The sequence below is a fragment of the Crocuta crocuta genome, unplaced genomic scaffold (genome assembly GCF_008692635.1).
Source record: "Crocuta crocuta isolate KB4526 unplaced genomic scaffold, BGI_CrCroc_1.0 scaffold377, whole genome shotgun sequence".
Lineage (NCBI taxonomy): Eukaryota > Metazoa > Chordata > Mammalia > Carnivora > Hyaenidae > Crocuta > Crocuta crocuta.
Window position 1 is genome coordinate 1,575,950 of NW_027528209.1, and position 16,839 is coordinate 1,592,788.

The 16,839-nt window shown below is 46.8% G+C and overlaps 1 protein-coding gene across 1 annotated transcript in view; it reads left to right on the forward strand.

Moving 5' to 3' along the window:
• The window catches only part of PRDM6 (PR/SET domain 6), a 133,016-nt gene that overhangs the window by 8,933 nt on the left and 107,244 nt on the right, over positions 1-16,839 (forward strand). The window lies entirely within an intron of this gene.

Genomic DNA, 16,839 nt, shown 5'->3' on the forward strand with positions numbered 1-16,839 from the left:
CAATTCTCTGTATTCAAGAGTCTCTTATGGTTTGCCTCCCTCTCTGTTTGTAACTGTTTTTCCCCTTCCCTTCCCCCATGGTCTTCTGTTAAGTTTCTCAAGATCCACATATAAGTGAAAACATAGGATATCTGTCTTTCTCTGACTGACTTATTTCACTCAGCTTAATACCTTCCAGTTCCATCCACGTAGCTGCGAAAGGCCGGATTTCATTCTTTCTCACTGCCAAGTAGTATTCCATTGTGTATATAAACCACGTCTTCTTTGTCCATTCCTCTTTTGTGGAAAGGATCTTAGAAGCTTGTGCTCCCAAGAAAATATACAAATGGTCCATAAGCATGTAAGATGTTTAACATCACCAGCATCAAGAGAAAATATTGATGAATTTAGTTATATAAAAAATAGTTTTGAATAATCTGTACTGCAAAAACCACCATAACAAATTTAAATAGCAAACAATGTTCTGGAGAAAGGATACAGACAGTTCCTATCCTGCAACAAGGGTTTATCTTCTTAACATATTAGGACCTTTTACAAGTAATAATTATAACAACAAATCCCACAATCTAAAGGGGAAAAACGGCAAAGGATATAAATAGAGTTCTTTTTAAAGAAAACTGAAAACTAATATAAAAAGATGTCTGTTTTCAATAAGTGGCACAAGTAGTACAACTTCACTGAGAAGCCAATTTCCCTGTCAAATTGCCAAAGATCAATAATTTTGATACTACTGTTAATGAGAATTCAGGAATAACTTAAAAAAATTTTTTTTAATGTTTATTTCTGAGAGACAGAGCATGAGTGGGATGGGGCAGAGAGAGGGGGAGACAGAATCTGAAGCAGGCTTCAGGCTCTGAGCTGTCAGCACAGAGCCCAACATGGGGCTCGTACCCACAAACCGTGGGATCATGACCTGAGCCAAAGTCCGATGCTTAACTAACAGGAATAACTTTTTTTAAATGTTTATTTGTTACTGAGACAGAGAGAAACAGAGCAGGAGCAGGAGAGGGGCAGAGAGAGAGGGAGACACAGAATCAGAAACAGGCTCCAGGCTNACATACTTAGCAACCAACTCTCCCCCCAAAGTAAGGAATTGGGGGGCCTTTTATCTGTAGACATTGCCAAGTTTTTTTAAACTTACTTATTTTAAGAGAGAGAGGGAGACTCTGGAAAACAGTGTGGAGGTTCCTCAGGAAACTAACACTAGGACTCCCCTATGACCCAGCAATAGCACTGCTAGGAATTTACCCAAGGGATACAGAAATGCTGATGCATAGGAGCGCATGGACCCCAATGTTCATAGCAGCACTCTCCACAATAGCTAAAACATGGAAAGAGCCTAAGTGTCCATCAACAGATGAATGGATCAAGAAGATGTGGTTTATCTATACCATGGAATACTACATGGCAATGAGAAACAATGAAATCTGGCCATGTGTAGCAACATGGATGGACCTTGAGGGTGTTATGCTGAGCGAAATAAGTCAGGCAGAGAAGGACAAACATCATATGTTTGCACGTATAGGAGGATTAGGAGGAACTTGACGGAGGAACAAGGGGGAGAAGAAGGGCGGAAATGGTGGGGGAAGGGGAGAGGCAAACCATGAGAGACTCTTGAATGCTGACAAAAACTGAGGACTGATGGATGTGTGGGGGGAGGAGGGATGGGCATGGAGGAGGGCACTTGTGGGGATGAGCACTGGGTGTTACGTGGAAACTAATTTGACAATAAACTAATTGTAAAAAACAAAAATAAAATAAAATAGAGAGGGAGAGAGAACTCAGGCAGGGGAGGGGCAGAAAAAGAGAGGAAGAGAGTAAATCCAAGCCTGTCACAAGGCTCAGTCTCACGAACCAAGAGATCATGACCTGAGCTGAAATCAAGAGTCTGATGTTTACCAGACAGAGCCACCAACTGCCCTGATATTGCTAGCTTTATTTTATTTTTTAAAATATAATTTATTGTTACATTGGTTTCCCTACAACACGCAGTACTCATCCCAACAAATGCCCATCACCCACTTTCCCCTCCCCCCCAACCTTCAGTTTCTTCTCTGTGTTTTAAGAGTCTCTTAAGGTTTGCCTCCCTCCCTTTCTATTTGTAAGTACTTTTCCCCCTTCCCCCCCACCCATGGTCTTCTGTTAAGTTTCTCAAGGTCCACATATGAGTTAAAACATATGATGTCTGTCTTTCTCTAACTGACTTAATTCACTCAGCATAATACCCTCCAGTTCCATCCATGTTGCTGCAAAAGACAGGATTTCATTCTTTCTCATTGACAGGATTTCATTCTTTCTCATTGCCAAGTAGTATTCCATTGGGTATATAAACCACATCTTCTTTATCCATTCATCAGCTGATGGACATTTAAGCTCTTTCCATAATTTGGATATTGCCAGTTTTAATGGTATATAAATACTTCTGCTGTGGTTAATTTCAAATTAATCTCCTTACATCAACCAGAGCTCAAAATTCCTGAAATGTTGACAAATGGCCCTCAAAAGTCTAAGTGAGCCTGCAGCAGTACACCACTAAATATTCATCAGAATATGCAAAAGAATATATGCAAAATTGCTCCATTATGTGAAATAACAAAGATTTGAAACAAAGTCTAAATGGCCATCAGTAGAGAACGAATTAATGATTAGATCATAACATTGTTTTAAAAGATTGAGAAAGCTCTTTATAGATATGGAACAACCTCTAACCTATATTTCTTTTTTAATTTTTTTAAATTAAATTTTTCTTAATGTTTATATCTTTGAAGAAGAGAGAGACAGAGCATGAGCAGGGGAAGAGCAGAGAGAGAGGGAGACACAGAATCTGAAGCAAGTTCCAGGCTCTGATCTGTCAGCATAGAGCCCAACGTGGGGCTGAGACTCACTAACAGCAAGATCATGACCTGAGCTGAAGTCAGATGCTTACCCAACTGAGCCACCCACATGCCCTCAATAACATTTTTAGAAAGAAATATATAGAGGAATGTATTTGTAACCTCGGGATAGGGAAAGATTTCTTAATGAAGCCGTAAGCATAGATCATACAAAAATAATTAAAATTTTTTCTATTAAAATGAAGGCCCCATCAAGAAAGTGAAACTGTAAGACACAGAAGGGGAGAAGGTATCTGCAGTGCATACAGTAAACAAATGACTCATAAGCAGACTGTATGAGAGGGGAGAAAAAGAGATTTGTGCATCAAGATCTAAAAATCAGATAACCCCAGAGAAAAGTCTTGTAAAAGCTATTAATAAGTGCCACTCAAAAGAGAAACTTTAAATAGCCAGTGACCATACAATGCAGAGTGGTTGCTAAACTCATTAGTAATCAAGGAAATGCAAGTTAATATCAAAATGTCAAAATTTGCCAAAGTAGACAAAAAAAATGTAAAAACTACTCCAAAGGTTAACAACTATGGTATAGCAAGAACTCTCTTCCTTTGCTTGTGCGAGTACAAATTAATGTAACTGTTTGAGAAAACAGTTTAGTACTTTCTAGCAAAGCTTATGAAATACAAACCCCATGATCCAGCCAATCCACTCATGAGTCTATACCATTCAGAACCTCATGTGAACATGTAACAAGATACAGGTTCAGTAATGTTCATAGCAGCATGTTTCAGAATTGTAAAATAATGAGAACCACTCACATGTCCATCAGGCTACAATGGATAAATTATGGTATATAGCTTTTTGATATGTAACATTAAAAATCAGTACGCTAAGTCACGTACAACACTGTGAATAAAGCTGAACTTTATAGCTTTGAGCAAAAGAGGCAAGATTCTAAAGAAAGCATTCGGTATTGATTCTATTCATAAAATCCCCAAACAGGATTATTTAGAGATATATTCCTTTTAAAATGTTTATTTATTTTGAGAGAGAGAGAGAGCAAGCACAGGAGCGAGGGAGGGGCAGACAGAGGGAGAGAGAGAATCCTAAGCAGGCTCCCTGCTCTCATAATTCACTAGGGCTCCATCTCATGAACCATGAGATTTAGATATGCACTCTTAGGTGGTAAAACTGTAAATAAAATAGCCTAAATATTTCCCTTAAAAGGTAACTGATATCAAAATAAATATTACATGAAATGATACATGAAAAGCATTTAACCCATTACTTGGTGTATAATCTTTTTTTCTTTTTTTAAAATTTTTTTCAATATTTTTATTTCCGAGAGCGAGCGAGAGAGAGATACAGCATGAACAGGGGAGGGTCAGAGAGAGAGGGAGATACAGAATCTGCAGCAGGCTCCAGGCTCTGAGCTGGCTGTCAGCACAGAGCCTGACACGGGGCTTAAACCCATGAACCATGAGATGATGACCTGAGCCAAAGTCGGACGTTTAACCGACTGAGCCACCCAGGCGCCCCATTGTATAATCTATTCTCAATAAATTTTAGCTAAAGGCATTTACCTTTGTCCTAAAACCCAGTCATTTTCCTGGCAAACAGCATGTACTTGAGTTGGGGGTGAGGGAGTGGTAAGGTAGACAATTAACTCCAAGATGAGTGTCCTCATGATCAACACAGTGACCTACTACTTAGCCTACTTGTTATGAACTCTACAATGGCATCTATTTCTCCTGAGACGTTGCATTTTGTGTGAAATATACGTGTTCTCAATCATATTTATTGATTTCATATCTAGCCTTTTCTTACAGTCAATGAGAAAATATAGTCAGCCAAGGCAAGTAAATGTGCATTTAAGAGATCAGCCCAAACATTGGAATAAATATCTCAGAAGCGACTTGAATCAAGTTGCAGGAGAAAGGATGAAGTCTCTGGTCGAGGGGAACTTGGAGTTCGCACAGACAGTCTTGACGACACGGTCTATGTATGGATAGGGTGGTAATTGATAAATAATTGACCATAGTGTCTCTATGCCATGTGCTCATTGCTGAGCGATATGGCTTTTTAAATTTATTTTTTACTATTATTATTTTTTAATGTTTATTTTTGAGAGAGAGAGCATGAGGAGGGGAGAGGCAGAGAGAGAGAGAAATAGAGGATCTGAAGCTGAGTTTTTGTTGACAGCAGTGAGCAATGTGGGGCTTGAACTCACCAATGTGAGATCATGACTTGAGCCGAAGTCAGTTGCTCAACTGACTGAGCCCCACAGCGCCCCCTGAACCATATACATTAACTGGAGTTACCACCTAGGATACCAAAGCACAGAAGCCATTAATTAAAAAATTTTCAAATAGGGGCGCCTGGGTGGCTTAGTCGGTTAAGCGTCCGACCTTCGCTTAGGTCATGATCTTGCGGTTCGTGGGTTCGAGCCCCGCATGGGGCTCTGTGCTGACTGCCGGCTCAGAGCCTGGAGCCTGTTTCAGTCTGTGAGTCCCTCTCTCTCTGACCCTCCACTGCTCACGCTGTCTCTCTCTCTGTCTCTCCCAGAAATAAATAAAACATTAAGAAAATTTTTTTTCAAATAATTTTTTTAAAAGCAATGTACATTGTGAGCTATAACACAGAGAGAGTGCTTTCGGTGTTTTAAATATTTTTCCAGGACGAAGATACTGAATGCTCATGACACTAAGAAATTACAGATGAGGTCCTTAAGGTACAAAAATGTTTCAATTACCTCTGAAAGGTCACACAACTACCAATTTCAGTGTTGGAGCCAGGTTTGGGTTCAAATGCCACTAACTACACTGTCCAGCTATACTGCCAATGGGGACAGTGCATGTCTTCCTAAATCATGAAAACCATGGCCTCAGCACCTAGATAGCAAGAATAGTTAACAAAAATTGAGAATCCCCAGGTATGCCTAATTAATATACCCTTCTGTAAAGCATATTGTGAGTTACCCAGATGATTTGGAGGTTTGTGTATTAGGTAAGACTGCATTTGGCTGCACGCAGAGGGTTTATTCTGCTTACTAGGAAGGCTTGGAGTATTCCCCCTCCGAAGTGATTCCCCATGGCACCTGGGCTCCTTCTGCATTCTGGCTCTTCCCTGTTTTGCTTGTAGCTTTCTTCCTCAGCAGTGCTACACCTATCCCTCCACTCATTCCGTTTGTGTTCGCAAATGGAGGAAATGGGGAAGAGCAACAGACCAAGTCAGAAGTCTAAAAGGTGTAGAAGCTAAAGCTCTCTCTTCTTTTTATTTATTTATTTTTTTCAAGAGACAGAGAGAGAGAGAGAGAGAGAGAGAGAGAGACAGAATCGGAAACAGGCTCCAGGCTCTGAACTGTCAGCACAGAGCCCGACACGGGGCTTGAACCCATGAACCGTGAGATCATGACCTGAGCCGAGGTCAGACAATTAGCCAACTGAGCTACTCAGGTGCCCCTGAAGCTCTCTCTTCTTAACAGCATTCTTAGAGGGGTGCTTGGGTGTCTGACTTCAGCCAAACTTGTTAGTTACAGCTCTCCTCCTGGGAGACATTTATGGTGGCTTCAGGGCGTAAGGCCAAGTACAATTGCCTCTTATCCAAGGAATGAATCTGGATTTGCTATAACAACCATGGGCTTGTCAATGGCAATATTCCCTATAAGAAGGGACCTGTAGCTATTAGCAGGCAAAGCCTTCCTAGGGAGGGGCCACCTACTTTTACTTGTTCAGCCTTCATTCATTCGTAAATCTTCTAGTAATAGCACCCGATTTTCTTTGGAAAACGATTCCTGCCCCAATCTCAGTCTCCGGATTGGGTTAGGGCTCCTGTCCATGCTTGGATAGTCAGTACTCCATCTTCTTGGCTGCAACGATCATTAGTTCAGGGACCGCTGGGTGACTCCAATCAGCCCGTGTTAAGACGTAACACCAGAACTGTTGGAACAATTGTAAGGAGGGAACTTTTCCCCCTGGATTGCTATCTGGAATATCAAATAAGGTGAGCTTGGAGCTGCTGGGGGGCAACCACATGGTGGATCTTACATGAAATTAAAGTCACAGCAGAGGAAGCCAGAGCCAAGAGATGAAGAGAAAGACTGAGACTTCATGATGCTGTTTGAACCCCTGAATCCCTCCAGACCTGAAACCCCATAAGTGGACTTCTGTTTTTAAGATTTACTTATTTATTTTGAGAGAGAGAGAGGCAGACAGAGAGAGAGAGAGACAGAGAAAGAATCCCAAGCTGGCTGTACCCTCGGCAAGATCGTCGATGTGGGGCTTGATCTCATAACTGTAAGATCATGACTTAAGTCTAAATCAAGAGTTGGAATCTCAATCGACTGAGCCACCCAGACGCCCCAGCCAGGCTTTTCACATGTAACCATCAAATCTTTTTGTTTTTATTTATTTTGAGGAAGAAAGAAAATGCGCGTGCGCACATACAGGAAAGGGGCAGAGAGAGAGGGAGATGGAAAATCTCAAGCAGGCTCTGCGTTGTCAGCATAGAGCCCAGAGCAGGACTTGATCCCACAAATGGTAGGATCATGACCTAAGATGAAGTCAGGAGTTGGACACTTAATTGACTGAGCCACCAATGTGTCCCTGGATTTAGAAAGGACAGTGCAAATTTGTCATACAGGTAGTAAGTGAGGTAAATCCTTTTTGTATTTATTTTAATTTTTTAAATGTTTACTTGTTTTTGAGGGAGAGAGCGGTGCTAGTGGGGGAAGGGCAGAGAGAGAGGGAGACACAGAATCAGAAGCAGGCTTCAAGCTCTGAGCTGTCAGCACAGAGCCCAATGCAGGGCTCGAATTCACAAACCATGAGATCATGACCTGAGTTAAAGTCATAAGCTTAACTGACTGGGTCACCCAGGTGCCCCAGTAAATCCTTTTAAAAAGTAAGTCAAATCCTTTTTTTTTTTTAAGCTATTACTCGTTGAATTTAATTTCTGTTATCTGCACTTGAAAGAGACTTTAGAAATATATAGCCATAAGGTTGCCTGAATGGCTCAGTAGTCTCACTCTTAATTTCAGTTCAGAGCTTGATCCCAGGGTCATGGATTTGAGCCCCGTGTCAGGCTCTGCACTGAATGGGGAGCCTGCTTAAGATTCTTTTACTCTCTCCCTCTGCCCCTCTCCCCCTCTCCCCTGTTTGTGCTCTCTCTCTCAATGAATGAATGAATGAATGAATGAATGAATGAATGAATGAATAAAAAAGAAGTATATAGCNTTCCCCTGTTTGTGCTCTCTCTCTAAATGAATGAATGAATGAATGAATAAAAAAGAAGTATATAGCCAAACTACATCATCACAGATTTTTCAAATCCCAGTGGTCCTCTGTCTTTACACACATGACACACAGTCACTCAGAGAGTCACATGAGGTTCATCCTCTCTTTTTTTGTCAGGGAGAGGGGAGCAGAGGGACCCATGCCATCCACTTTCACAACTCTGTATCTGGAAGCCAGAAGACCAATAGTGCAATAATCAAATCACAAGTAGAATGGCATTGGCATAGATGAAACATTGCTAAATGTGTATGTACTTCTTTCCATTCCCTTTGAGCCAAGAAAAAAGTCATGTTGAAAATGCTTGCACTTGTCTCACAAAGCATTTGGGAGGCTAGCCTTGCAAAGCAACCCTTTGAAAATCTCTAAGAGGATGTGACCAATAGAAGATCTTGAAGGTGACAAAATAATAGTGATGAACGTATTGAAGAGATTTACTGGAATGCTTGGCCTTCTCTGCCGGCTCCAAGATAAACATTTGTTTGAGGAAACAATTGTGAGAAATGCTTCTGTTCGAAAAACGTTTGCTTATGGAGCAAACATTTGATGTTGAAATCTATACTTAAACTATTAGGTTGCTGCCAAATAAAATACTTGTCCACCCAAACATATGTTTCAATTGAAAAACGCTTGCCAATGTAGACAGACAAGAAGGAATGCCTGAAACACGGTCATACTTAACAATATGTTTAAAAGCCTGGTTCTTAATTACTGAATTTTCAAAATGTTAATTTTCCAATCAGTGTCCCAGTGTTACTTGTCAATTACCGTGTTATAAAGATGGACTAAGAATTGTATTTCATGTTCATGCATAGCCTTTTAAAAGTTTCATTTAGGAATCTGGTGGTCTTGCCAATGAAAAAAAATGATTATTTTTCTTTGAGTCTCAAGAATCTTGTCCTTTTTGTGTAATATCTTTCTTTGTTTTCTTTTGCAGAGGGATTAACCATAATTAGTGTGTAAGGATCCTTGGGAAATGTATGTGCATATTCTAAAACATTTTCAGGGCGCCTGGGTGGCTCAGTCTGTTAAGTGTTTGATTCTTGATTTCAGCTCAGGTCAAGATCTTATAGTTCATGGGTTTGATCCCCACCTCGTGCTCTGTGCTAACAGCACAGAGCCTGCTTGGGATATTCTCTCTCCTTCTCTGTCTGCCCCTCCCCAGCTCTGTCTCTCTCTCAAAATAAATAAATAAGTAAATAAATATTTTAAGACATTTCCCACATGGTTTTTACTTCAGAACGGTCTTTTAAACTTGTCTCAAGCCTAANGTAGTTCTTTACAGTTTGAAATAGTGGGTTGGGAGCCATAGACTGTAGCATCCAGAGCCTGGAAATGGCGTTGCTGAGCTTACCGAACCGTGACCCAGTGCACTTTCTGCTGTGCTGATGGCGTTATAGGGGAGCTCTCAACAGCTGTTCACTCACCATACTTGTGAGTTGATTGTCAGACTTAAGCCTGAGTGTATTAGGTCAGGAGATTCTCAAAAAAAGATTTTCCTGGATCTGCGGACTAAGCCTGCAGGGCCCCCAGGAGCTGGTGCTCTGCCCCTGAGGCAGGGCAGCCAGCCTGTTGTTACTCTCCTGCATGGATGAAGGACAGTCAGCGGAGCCTCCCAGTTTATTTGTGGTGGGTCCTTTCCTTGGGGGGGGGTCTCTGCTCAGGCAGTTCTCCTTGTCTCTAACGCTTTTCCTCTCCTCTCCCCACCCCCACCCTCCTGGCTGGTTGTGAGCCTTTGCGTGATGGTCTCCTGGCCTCAAGTAATGATGGCTTCTTCTCTTGAACTCTTATGCCACCCACTGGCTCCATGTCCCAGAGATCGGAGAAGGAAAGCGGGGACTCTGAAAGATTTCCCCAGATCACTGAAGGCAGGGGCACTGCAGATTTATACTCTTTTTTTTTTTTTAAGATTTTTAAAAATATTTATTTACTTTTGAGAGTGAGAGAGCGAGAGAGTGAGCGAGCACAAGCAGGGGAGGGACAGAGAGACACAGAATCCGAAGCAGGCTCCAGGCTTCGAGCCATCAGCACAGAGCCCAATGTGGGGCTCGAACCCACAAACCGTGAGATCATGACCTGAATCAAAGTCAGATGTTTAACTGACTGAGCCACCCCGGCGCCCCTATTCTCTTCTGGCTTCCCCCAGCAGCCTGTGCAGGGTCTTTATTCTGTTTTAAAGACAAGTTTTTCTGGTTCTAAAAAGGAAACTGAGAGTAATGTAAGTTTTATCTATCTCTATATCTGCTGGGAGGCTCTTAGAAAACATAGACTTGACAGAATTAATACAATAAAACTACACGTTAGTGCATCCTTTGTTTCCCTAACTCAGAGGAGGGCAAGGACACCAGTCCAGCCAAAACAGTGTATGATGAGGGGGCCTCCAAGGCCCCCCAGGGCCCCCCCTTATATATGTGTATATATATATATACACACACACACATATATATGTGTATATATATATATATATGAGAGCCCCTTCGGGAGTGTGGGTCCAATTTCCCCAGGGATGTATACATATGTGTATATGTATACATATACAATATATATGTGTATATATATATGTATATATATATATATGAGAGCCCCTTCGGGAGTGTGGGTCCAATTTCCCCAGGCTGCCCTGGGACAAAATCTTCAGGGACCCCTCATTAACAGGTTTAACTGGAAGCTGTCCTCAGACACTCAGGGGAACCCACCAGGCACTTAGGAAGCAGCGACCCTCGGAATGCACATCAACCAAAGCCTATGTTCCTAATTTCAAACAGATGCGCTATAATATGCTTGCCTCATTCTGATTAGAACTTAAGGCCTACGGGCTTCAACCGATTGAGGCAACGCTCTGGTGACCAAAAGCAGACTGTGTTAGAACCAGGTAGCATTTGCTAGAAGAACGCCCGAGGAGATTGTCCCAAAGATCCCTGCCCGTAGTCTCTTGCACACAGTAGGTGGCCATTAGATAGTCGGTATAGCTGTTAATTTGTAGCTAACTTCAATAGGTCTTGTCTATTCTTTTTTTTTTTTAATATTTATTTTTGACACACACACACACACACACACACAGGGCGAGTGGGGGAGAGGCAGAGAGAGGGAGACACAATCTGAAGCAGGCTCCAGGCTCTGAGCTGTCAGCAGAGAGCCTGACGTGGGGCTCGAACTCACTAACTGTGAGATCATGACCTGGGCCGAGGTCGGATGCTTAACTGACTGAGCCACCCAGGCGCCCCTGGTCTTGTCCATTCTTAACAGGCTCTGGGGAAAATTAAGAGCGAACTGGGGGAAGTGGGGGAAACATAGATTGAGAAGGAAACAGTAAAGGAGATACACGAGTTTCTGAAGGGACAGGTCCCCGTGTCTTATTATTTTTACTTGTCAAGACTTGAAAGAGCGGCTGGTTTTCACTCCATGGCTATTCATGAAATCTTTATGGGACCGAACTTCCCCGATATGTTTTAAACTTACATGGCCTTTGCAAATAATAATAGCTGACTTCCCCACAAGCAGGAGGAATATCTTTAAAGGTTTTCAAGGGAGAATGAATGGGGCNCAAATCCAAATCCGGCCTCGGCCTTGGGTGGCTGAGAGGCATTGTTTGAGTGACAGCTGCTGGGAAAGCGGGTGAAAGGCGCTGGAGGGCTGGGCTGCATTTCAAGTGAAGAGAACAGGTGCTGTCTGCAGTGATTTTGGCAGAGGATGAAAGGGAGTGGTCAGAAATAGGCCAAGCTTGGGCTCCTGGCCCCAGACGCCATCTCTGACCTGGCAAAGTGAGGCACTTGCCTTCCCAATGCGATCGTGATTGGAGGCAAACAGAGGAGGTGATGGGTCTGAACTGCCACGGCCTCAGAGGAACAGAGAGCCCCATGCTGCAGCATTTGAGGAGAGAGCTGACTTCTTCGTGGGGACCTTTCTAGTACCTTCCATTCCCCTCCCACCCCCAACTCGAGCCCTACGTCTTCCCTCTCACACCCTTTCTTTCCAACACACTGTTCGCTATCACCGAGTCAGGACAAACCAGTGAAGGCACAGACGGGTCCGTGGGCAGATGGCAGTGGCTCAAATAAGGGGCATCCGTTTCCTTGTTTTCAGTTTCTCTGTACATTTTCTGTGCCATATATCTCAGACTCACAGAGGTGGGGTATAAAATAGGTAATAGAGAGATCAGCATTGGGTAGCTCCTTTATGACTGTCCTTAGGATAGCCAGCCACGTGAGCCCCTTGCGTTTGACTGTTGAAGACACTGAGGCCCTGGGGGGTTGGAGCTGGCCACTGAGTAAGGGTCTCAGTGGCCAGCAGCAGAGAGGACTGTGCTGATGTAGACCACAAGCTGATGTATTTGAAAGGACCCCGAGAAGCTCACAGCATCTTGGGGACCAGGTGGGAACAGAGAGAAGCAGAGGGAGTCAAGTGTGGCCAGAAGCTGACAGGCAGAATCCTCCCCAGGGCCTCGGGGTTCTTCAGAGGAGGCCTCTTTTACTAACTTAGCCCTGGGCCCCCCACTCAAGGCCCGAAAGTGCCACCCCCTTGCTTTCAGTGTCTATTCACAAGTCACCTTGGAAGAGAAGCCCTATGTCAAACACTAACACCCCTTTATTTCTCTCCGTGGCACTTATTAGCATCTCACAACTCCTTTACTTTACCGTCAACTTCCTGCAGATCTGGACTTGGTGGGTTGGTTCTGCTTGAATGCCCCCATTTCAGAAACCCCCATTTCTGAAGGGGTAGTGCCCACCAGAAGGGGTAGCTGCCGGTGCCCTTTGGAAGGGAGTGTCCTCTGGGTTTGTTGCAAAGTTCCTCCTCTGGGAACTTCCTGGGGGTGGGGGAGGGGAGAGGGCCCCATCTATCCAGAGATTTCCCCCCTTTGCCTGCATTACTGAGTCTCAGTTAGATGGTTCTTCCGGATCTTGAGGCGTGGAGGATGGGGCTTTCTGAATAAGGGCGAGTGCACGGTTGTAGACATAGGCAAAGGAATGTTGGAGGCCACAGTCCCTGGGCTGTTTGGATGCCACGTTTTCTACCAAGTTTTTGTCCGCAGGCTAGAGCGACTGTCCACGAATCTGGCTGAACAAAGGTTCCTTCTGTGTCCGGCTCTCTCTTCATTCCCTTTTCCTCTTCCTTCCTTTCACCTGCAGCCCGGTAGTTCCCCCTCCTTCCATTTTCTAGGAAAATAAATCTCTGGGAGGAGGCAAGGGAGCGGGTCTCCAAGAACCCTTCTGAATAAATGTCTATATTAATGAATTATTAACTCAGCCATCCATGACCTTAAACCTAGGAGCGGGAGCGCCGAGGGCAGAGAGCTGCTGAATCCTTTATTGGAGTCCTGTCAAAGGCAACCGACCATTTGTTCCCCTCCCCCATCAGGAAAAAAATAATTAATATGAGAGGCAAACTTGAAAATTGTGTGTCAAACGAAATCAGATAGAGCGTCTCCCTGACCAAATTCTCTTCCTGCCCCTTCCTTTCCTGCTCCCCCTCCCTGCTCTCCCCTCCAACTCCTTGCCTCCCCTCCCAGCGAAGGGTACAATGGGCTTCCCAAGAATAATTTTCAGGAAGGAAAAAAAAATTGCTGGAGAAAATGATGAATTTGGGTAGTTAATTTATCGATCCCGGCTCCTCTTCCCACTTGTTTTATTTTAGAGGTCATTAATCAATGAAGAAAAACACCACCGTGTCCCCCCGTTTGCATTTAATACACTCAGGCTCCTTATTTATTCCTCTGGAACAAATTCCCAGCAAATATTCACCCATCGATTTGGGAGCGATGGATTTTTATAAAGGTTTGATCGCTTCCTAAGTGGTCCAAGTGATTTGTTTCCGCGGTCTTCTTCTAAATAATGAAGAGGAGGGGGGCGGGTTTGAGGGGTGCACGTCCTGGCGACGGGCGGCCTCATTTTCTAACCCCCCCCCGCCCCCACTCTCCAGACGAGATGCGCCAGGGCGGCGGTGAGCCAGCGGGCCCGTGATCAGCGGGGTGGGTGCGGGGGTGGGGGGTGGCGGTCTCCGAAGCACTTAGCGCCTGGGGAAAGCCGGCGGTCCCGACTACCTAGCTCGGCGCCCGCGGGTGGCGGGACCGCGGGGACCTCTGTCCCAGCCCAGCCCCTTGGGCCCCCTTGGGTGCGAGCAGGGCCCCGCCCCGCGTCGTGGGCCCCCTGGGGAGGCGCTGGAAGCCCACCACACTCCCTTCCAGACCTCTGCGTGCTCTCCCGGATTCCCGAGCCTTCTGAGCCTCGCCCTCTAACTTCCAATCGCCTCCTTCGCGGAAGGTCCCGAAGGCCTCTGGGGCCTAGGGTCCCTTCGCCCTGAGACCACTCCCGGGGCGCAGCGGGTGGAGGGCGAACCTGACGAGTCAGGGACTCCACACCCTGCATAGTAAGAGGCAGACGTTCCGCTCCATTCCCTGGTTCTCCCCTTGACCCTCACAGCAAGGGAAGCCAAACCTCCCTGGCGGTGCCCCATACCCTTCTGGCGTCGGTCTGGAAGGTGAGAGTAGAGGTTTGACTAGGGTGGGCAGGAAAATACACGCGGCGCTGCAGTGACGCGATTTCGATCTCTCATTAATGGCGGGACCTTAAGCAACCCACTTTCTGAGCCTCAGTGTCCCCATCTGTAATATGGGATTAATGATAATGCTTATTCCTCGCAGTTGCCGGGCGGAATGAACTTGAAGCGCCTACACGAGCCTGGCCAATCCGAAGCTCTCACCAACAGATCAGTTAATCTTGTTAGGAAGGGAAAAATCCCTGGCTTCCTAGGGTATGGACGCTAGGAGGCCTGGGGGCAGTTGTTGCAACTAACTGGCATCTCAAAATCTAGAGATTTTTCAAGTGTGTTTGGAGGGCGGTACGGGGAGGAGCTCTCTGAGACGGCCAGCCCTGGGGACCAAACAGTTGTGCCGAGCCGGCTTGGCCCCAAACAAGGAGGCGGCGAGGCCGTTGCCGCAGCGACCGGACTCCCTTCCTGGGGGTCTGGGGGGGGGGTCTCTGCCCAGAGAAGAGAGGAGCCTCCCCGTTCCCCAGCAGTGAGCCGGGAGAGTGTGAGGCAGAGCGCTTGCCCCTTCTCCCGAGGCCGGCAGCTACTCTTCGGCAGTGCTTCCAGAGAATTAATTGAAACGGGCCTGGAACTTCCTAGTCTCCTCGCGATGGGGTTGTTCAAAGCCCGCGCTCAGACTGCTCCGTTAGCCTCGGGGTCCACAGCACGTGGGTTTTCCCTCGTGGTGTTTGCCTTAAACCTGGGTACCATCAATCTATCCGAGAATGACTGATGACCTTGTCACAACGACGCCATTCAAAACATTGTCGGTCCAACTGTGTTCCAACCAGCGACGAGGCTTCCTGCGTGAGACCCGGACAAAGTCTAAACAGCGCGGTTCCCAGGCTCAGGAGACAGGAGTGGTGGGAAGACAAAAAGAAACAAGAAGGAATCAGTAAGGAATGGCTATTAATTGTTCAGAGTGGCGGGTGCTAAACAAGTTGGCCTGTTTGGGGGAAAGACAAATGTCATTTCTCCTCTCCGAGTGCGGACAGAACTCGGCGTTGGGAAAGCGCCTGGGCCGGTCATTCTCACACACCCGGTCTGTGCCCGGTTCGTGGATGTGCGAGCGCGCAGGGAGGAGCAGACCGGGCCCAAGTCACCTGGAACGGTCAGGGTGGGGGGTGGGGCTGCTCTCCCAGCCTGCACCTCGGACGCCAGGTCTGGGCCAAGAGACTTCTCCACGACCCCCCGGGGCAGCCACCAGCAGCCAAGGGCAAACAAGCTTCGCCTGTGTCCGGGGGCAGCTGAACACACTGTAACGTGGCTCGGGGTACTTGCCCCCGCTGCCCACAAGCAGAAGGAGCGCGTTCCCCAGGCAGAAAACTCGAGAGTGGGTGGCCTTAGCGCGAAGCCCTGTGACCCTCGACTGCGGCCGCCTGCCAGCTCCGCGGCCAGGCTTGAGTCCCGCGGGGACTTGCCGCCCTTTAGAGACCCTCGGCCTCCCGCCCCCCAGCTCACCGAAGCCCGCCTGCTCCGGCGCAGACTGAGGGTGTCGTACCCGGCCCGCCGCCGCCTCCCCCGGCCAGGATTTCGGTCGAGAGTTGCGTGGCGGGCCAGTCAACTCTCGCACCCAGCAGGACTCCTGGAAAAACTGCGCCGGGCAAAAGCGCAAACCCGGCCCTGGGACTCGGTCCACTCGCCGGCTGGGCGCGCCTGCTCCGATGCCGACACCCGGGCGCGTGCGGGGATGCATTCCGGTTTCCGTGTTTCCACGGCTTTCGGGATCAGGGCAGTGAGCTGGCACCTAGAAAAGACTTATCATGGGCAGAAAGAGACAACAGGAGAGCGGGAGACGTCACGCCAAAAAACGAGTGGGGGGTGGGAGGGCGGAGGAGGTATCTGTGCTGGAGAGGCGCACAGGCCGTGTGTGGATCCAGCCGAGTTAGAACTTCCTTCTTTCCCTCTCCCCTCCCCTTCGTTATTCTGGCCTGCCTCCCGCCTCCCCCCGACTCCCCACCTCTCTCTCTCTCTCTCTCTCTCTCTCTCNACGCACACACTCTCCTGCACGCCCACCGAGACACACGCACGCACGCACCCGCCGGCGGCTCGGAGTTTCCAGGTAAGGCGACGCTCGTCTAGGGCCGGGGGTCTGGGCTCCGGAGATAGGAGGCTGGAGGTCCCGGGCTGGGGGCGGGGGGCGGGGGGCGAGACCGTCCCGCCTCCTGGCGCCGGAGGCCAACGCGGCTCCGGCG